Below are 7077 nucleotides of genomic sequence, written 5' to 3'. Positions count from 1 at the left end.
GCTGTTTGTGTCTTAAGCACTGGCTAAGCTGGCCATGGATAAATAATATATTGAATTATTTATTTTGTAATAAATTGTTATTGATGGATCCAATGACCTCTTAGAGTTCGTCTTGTACTCCTGTTTTCTTGATGATAGCTTGTAACCGGGTATGGAGTTTATAGTGGAGACACCGATTAGGATCAAACCTGGGGACATGATAGACATGGTTGTTTCAAAGTAAACAAAAGAATAGATATTAGAGTACACATTTATATATTTGATTTTTTACTTTTTTTTTTAATGGTTACTTTTTTGCCACTCAATGTGTCTTAGTAAAAACAGGTTATCTTTTAATTAACAAAATAAGGCCAATTATTCTTTTCCTCCATTTTCTCAGAGGCAGAGTCTTGCTATGTTTCCAGCCTAGGCTAACCTCAAACTCATGATCCTCCTGCCTCAGTCCTGACTCCTGAGTAACTGAGATGACAGGCATGCACCACTGTAAATGCCATTCACTTCTTTTTTTCTTTTTCTTTCTTTCTTTTTTCTTGCTCTTTTTCTTTCTTTCTTTTTTTTTTTTCCTATGGTGCCTACACTAATGAGAGAGAACAAAAGGAAGAGAACAAAAAGGAGGGAGAGTGAGAAAGCACTCCTTCCCAGGGAGTGGAATAATTACCTAGATGACTCATGAAAAAGCTTTCTGTGGGGTAGGTGTCTGGCTTTTTATTGTTGTTTAATTCTTGGGGGCATGTGTGCTTAACAGAGAGAGACAGAGAGAAGAGAGAGAGAAAGCACCCCTGAATGGGATGTGATCATGTAGCAATACCTTCTCTATTTCTCAGTCTCATTGATTTGAGCCAAGCATGTACACATGCCTGGCAAGTTTTTCCAGCTACTGAGCCAGGATTTGAAACAGTCAGCTGTGTGGAATCCAACTCCCTTAACCATTAAGCTATGGGACAGACCAAATGGCTGGCTATTTAAGTATGATAATAGAAACTACAATAGGTAAGGGACTAGGACTATTTCATAAGCAACATTTTCAGTCAAGTTGACCTTCCTCTTAATCCTGGGAAATGAGCAGGTGAGCTATACATAAGTCTCACTGCTTTAAAACAAAGTCATTTAAATATAATGAATCAAACTGAGCCACATTATATGAACACTGGCAAATAATAAATAAAGCCTGAAGACTCATATTTAAGGTGTTATATCTCTACTTTACCCATACAGTTGCTGCCAATTTGTATATGTAAGTGACCGGACCATCACCTTCTGATTCTACATCATTTGCCCTGTTTCCTTTATGAAGGTGCCTCATTCAAATATGAACAAAAGAAAGCAGAGACTTTATACTTTATAGGCAGACGGACACTATAAAAAGGCCATTGGTGCTCTGAAGTTTTTCCTGGAAAAGAAAATTCCCAATTTCCATGTCGATAAAGTGGGAAAGAACTGGGTGTTGGAGCCAGAGGTTCTGTGTTAAAATCCCAAACTAACTATCCATTGTTTCCTCAAACTTAACCTCTTTAAGGGTAAGTTTCCAACCAATTACATAAGAATAATGAGACTGTTTCTCAGGCAGCAGGTCCTACACAATTGCATTCTTTATATTAATTAACTTAGTCATCATAACATTACAATAAACATTATTTTTAGGAACTTCTGCTCTCATTTTAAATAATCAGTTAAAAAGAAAACCTGAACAGTTATTGCACACTTTTTATGTATTAAGTATAGAGCAAGGCAATTTTCCATAAATCTTTCCCCTTATAAATGATAAATTACCCAGCTTCAGTAAGACAGGTGAGAGAATATTGAACTTGCTGGAAGGCAACATATCTGACTGTGGTTCCAGATATGTATGTATGTGTGTATGTATATATATATATATATATAAGGCTTTTGCTATAGGGCATGTGCACTTGCCAGAAAGACAGAAAGATAGAAAGCGAGAAATCACCTCCCATGGGGGATGGCCACATTGGCCTCCATCCCTTCTCTTACATTCTCCTCTTAGGATCTTGGGCACATACACACATGTGCCCAGTGTGAGTTTAAGCCACCCTGGTCTGGGACTCGAACTGCAGTTGACTACATGGGAGTCTACTGATGTAGCCATTATACCAACTGCTGTTCCCCAAAATGACTAATTAATAATTTAAAAGCCCCATATAATTCAGACTACCCATGAGTGTCGAGTGGCTCTTAAACTGCATGTTGTTTCTTCTACTCATAGATAAAGCCATCTCCCAGTAAGGGTGGCAGACTGGTCACCCTTGTTCTCATTCCATGACAATGGCAGGCATGGGTAATAGGTGTCAGTATTCCTTTCCTCACAACTGAGGTGTTTTTTGATAATTCACTCCAGGAAACAACTAGTACATAAATTAGATCAAAGCTATTATTTTTCTACCACATGTGGATACTGCCTTTTCTGTGTTTTGAAACTTCAACTATTTTAAGGTATCAATAAATTATCTCCACCTCAATTCTTGTGATTTGATGAGTACTATCACAAATTCCTAATTATATTTTCTCAGTGACAATAGAAGCACTCAAGATAATTTTTGTCTGTGTACACCGACTTGCTCATGACTATAATACTGTAAACAGATCTGCAAGTTTTTAACCTAATTACAGATCCTTCATTCTTACTGGTGTAGCATTCATCTTTTCCTTGGAAATCATGCACAACCAAAGCTTCGTAACTGAGTTTGTCCTTCTGGGACTTTCACAAAATCCAAGTGTTTAGAAAATGGTTTTCGTTGTATTTTTGTTTGTGTACATTGCAACCATCGGGGGTAACATGCTAACTGTAGTAACCATCCTCTGCAGGCCTTGCCCTGAGGGACTCCCCCATGTACTTCTTCTTCTTCTTCTTCTTTTTTTCCTGCTTCAGGTTTAGTCATACACACAGCACAGGAGGACACCAGCCCCACACACAGAGCAGCTCAAGGGTCAGTCCTTCTCTCCTCATACTGGAAAAGGCCTCTACCCTGGGGCTTTTGTGGGGGCCTGGACACCTTTTGGAGCCTGAGCTGGAGCTGGAACTGAAGACGGAGCTGCAGCTGAAGCCTGGGCTTTGGTCTGGGTCTTGGTCTGAGCCTTGGCCGTGTTGGTCATTGGCCGAGAGAGTCTGATTGGCGATTCGGGCATGAGCACATTTCCCGAGCTTAGGGTGGGCAATGTAGGCAAGATGACTGAGCTTGTGGCTGCTGCCCTTCGGGACGCCCTTCTGAACCTCCTTGGGTTTTATGAGGGCCTTGATGGCTTCCACGCACACACTCATGGCCTTAGCGTTGTTGGCCTGCATCTTCTTCATACCCTTCCTGTTGTGCTTCTTGGCAAAATGCATGTTCCTCAGGAATTTGGGGTCCACCCCTTTGAGAGATTCATATCTTTGTGATCGAGGTTTCTTGATGCCATTTCTATGCCATTTTCGGGACTGGTTGTGTGTGGTATGGTTCTTGGACTTGGCCATGTCTGCACCGCAACCCATGGCCACTGAGGAGCCTGGGGTCAGAAGAAAAAGAGAGGCCACCTGTACTTCTTCTTGGCCTTCCTGTCCTTCCTGGATGTGTGTTTCTCCTCCATCATCACTCCAAAGATAATTGCACTCCCTTTCTGAGAGGAAAACCATCTCTTTTCAAGGTTGCATGATCCAATTCTTTGCTGAACACTTCTTTAGTGGGATGGAGTTGATTGTCCTCACAGTCATGGCCCATAACCATTACGTAGCCATTTGTTAGCCCTTGCACTACTCTTCTATCATGAATTGGAGACTTTGTGGCATTCTGATGGGAGTAGCCTGGACAGGGGGTTCCTCACATTCCATGATACAAATTCTCTTTACTTTCCAGTTGTCCTTTTGTAGCCCCAATGCCATTGATCATTTCATATGTGACTTGTACCCATTACTGAAGCTTGCCTGCATGGACACACATATCGTTGGCATTTTAGTGGCCATGAACAGTGGGTTCTTCTGCATTTTAATCTCCTTGTTGTTTATCTCCTATGGAGTCATTTTGCTCTCATTGAGAACCCATAGTTCTGCAGAGCAGGAAAGCTCTCTCCACCTGTGGATCTCACATTGCTGTTGTGGTTTTGTTTTTTGTCCCATGTGTGTTTAAATATGTATGACCTCCAACTACTCCCTCCCCAGACAAAATGGTGGCAATATTTTAGACCATCCTAACTCCTTTGCTTAATCCTTTTATTTATACTTTCAGGAATAAGGACATGAAACAAACCATGAGGAAAGTATGGAAAAGACTGAGGGTTTATTCTGATGAAAAATAAAACACTAAACTTAAAAAAAGTAGGTGTAAAGAAGTAAAAATGGTCTTGGATAACAACTTTTGTAATATAACTCCCACAGAGAGAGATAATGTGATATTATAGAAAAAGCATTGATGTATGGTCAAAAATGTTTTCATTTTCATATTCCTCATCCATTGAATTTGTAAGTTATGAACAATATACATAAATTAAAGAGAAATTTATGATTACTTAGAATCTAATAATTAATGAAAAACAAAAAGAATCAATAGACAAATTACCTACTAGGCTACCTCCTAGTCACTCTAAGTTTTAAATCCTTTGTGGAGGAAAGGCAAGAATATATTCAAGATTAATAATAGATGCCTACTCAAACTATATATCTTAAATGGAAAGAAGTTCATATCTCGGACACCAGTCTCAGTTACTATGATACTAGGTATGCCATTGCCTGCTATGTTCCTATGATGAGGATGAAGGGTGGAGGTGTCAGAGGAGAGTTGAGAGACAGAAACTGTAGCAAGAGAATGTAATGAAGGGATTGCTCCATACTTTGCTCTTTTGTTGAAGGACTTAGTAACAATTAACAAGCTCAGACATCTAAGAGAAGCATCTTAGAGAAAAATCATACTTCAATTTGTGGCCTTTCATTTATAAAAGAACTGGAAGAATCTTGAAAAAAAATTTTGGCACGTCATTTAGGGTTTTGAGCCTTGGGGCTGGCAAGTGGCATGGTGGTTAAAGGCATTGGACTCCCACATAGCTGGCCATGATTCAAGTCCCAGACCTGTTGTCTTTCTCTCTCTCTCTCTCTCTCTCTCTCTCTCTGTGTGTGTGTGTGTGTGTGTGTGTGTGTGTGTGTGTGTGTGTGTCTTGCTATGGTCAAATGAAAAATAACAATAATTATGAATAAAGAAAATAATTCTAAAAAACAAGTTTTGAGACCTCAGTTTCCTCATCAATTACATGGACTATGAAGTCCTAAAGTTATAAAATTTCTGTAAAGACTGGAAGATACAACATAAAAGAAAGAATCCCAGACTCAAAGAAAGTGCAAAAGAATTTATATTTCCTTATTAATTATCTTTAAACATGAAGAATGGAAGCCTAGATAAGTGTTAAGAAATAATTGATAAATTCATTGAAAACTCTGAGTATGTGTTGATCTCAATGAATGCATACACTTTGTCTACATTCTGCTTTCCTGTCTTCATATTCCCAACTTTTCTCTTTGTTATATAAAATAAAGAAAATGGAATTGTATTATATTGCTTTAGTATTTGTTTATTGTTTGGCTATGAATTTATTTTCTACAATGTTTTGATTTAATGATTTAATAAATGTAGTTTTCAGGGAGGCCATCTGTGTGTTTACCTGATGGAATGCATATATCTCTCCTTCTTATCAGTTTTTTTTTCCTTCTTATCAGTTTTTTATTCACTTTTCTCATTTAACTGCACCTCACCTCACAACCTTCTTTATCTCTCACCCCCATTAGGAACCCAATGTATTAAAAAGAAGTAATAAATAACTCTTTTTCTCCTTTGTACTTGTCAGAGATAATTAGAACTGCCCATCAGAGTTTGTATTTTTTATAAAATTCATAGTTTATCATACTGGACTAATATTGTTTTAGCTGGATAACTAAGAATATCTAAGTTTCATTTTTATGTAGTTTTAATTGTTTTTTTTTAAGAGAGTTTTGCTATAGATCACAAGTGCTTGGCAAAGAAACATATAAGAAGAGATAGTTCCTAGACTAATAGAAAGAGATACCTGAACACTACAAATACTTTTAAGCTGCTTTAGTTAAACAATAAACAAGTACATAACTACTTTTTCTCTGCTCACAATATTAAATTTCCATCTATAAGTCACTATATCTGATACTGGCTCATTAATTTTAAAATATACTCTTTAGGCAAACTATTTTATTTTTAAATATTAAACAGATTAGCAAAACAGGACTCTTTCAAAGAACATATTTGTCTGGCTCTGCACATCCTAGATGAAGCCCATAACTGACAGACAATAATTTTGTATTAAACTATTACAGTACCAGCTCACTCTTTTCTCCATAATGAGAAGTATCATTGATAGATAATTATAAACTAATTCTAAAATATATGTATGGGTTAATCTTACAGTTTAAGTCTGTAAACATTTTGCTATTGGATGAGTAAAAGAAATACAAAGAACAGGAGAAATTTCACAGAAATTTAGTCATTGATTTTGAAACAATGTGTTTCATAATTTAAAAAATGATTAAGTTAGGGGAAGCAAGTGGTATAGTAATTATGTGATTGGACTCGCACATGGCTGACTGTAGTTTGAATCCCTGACCAGGTGACTTGAAAAAATCACACTCAGAGCATGTCTATGCATGCCCAAGATTCCTGGAGAGGAAAGGAGGAGAAGGGATTGTGGCATGGCCATTCCTCCCAGGGCAGGGGGAAAATGTCTCAAATTCTCTCTCACTCTCTCTGTCTCTGTCTCTCTACCTCTCTATCTCTCCAGTAAGTGCACACAGTCTGTGGCAAAAGCCTCCAAGAAAATTAAGGTTGCACTTTAAATCCGTACCAAAGAATGTAATATCGGATACACCTGGTGCTAGCAGATGGTGTAGTGTTGACATTGCAGTACTCCCACTTCTCACATGGCCAACTGCAGTTTGGGTACCAAAACAAGTGGCTTGATCTCACACTGAGCATGAATACATGCATGCCTAAGATCCCAGGAGGAGGAATGGAGGACAAGGAATTGCAGTGTGGCCATCTCAGTGTGGATTATTTCTCATTTTCCTGTCACTATCTC

General features: G+C 38.1%; 1 pseudogene; it reads right to left on the bottom strand.

Annotated features, from left to right (window-relative positions):
* Positions 1-100: 100 nt before the first annotated feature.
* On the bottom strand, positions 101-3482 carry LOC106733918 (60S ribosomal protein L29 pseudogene; annotated as a pseudogene).
* Positions 3483-7077: the final 3595 nt, after the last annotated feature.

Source organism: Tupaia chinensis, unplaced genomic scaffold, assembly GCF_000334495.1.
Source record: "Tupaia chinensis unplaced genomic scaffold, TupChi_1.0 Scaffold146023_1, whole genome shotgun sequence".
In the NCBI taxonomy this organism is placed as follows: Eukaryota; Metazoa; Chordata; class Mammalia; order Scandentia; family Tupaiidae; genus Tupaia; species Tupaia belangeri.
This window is presented reverse-complemented; position numbering and strand designations above follow the sequence as displayed.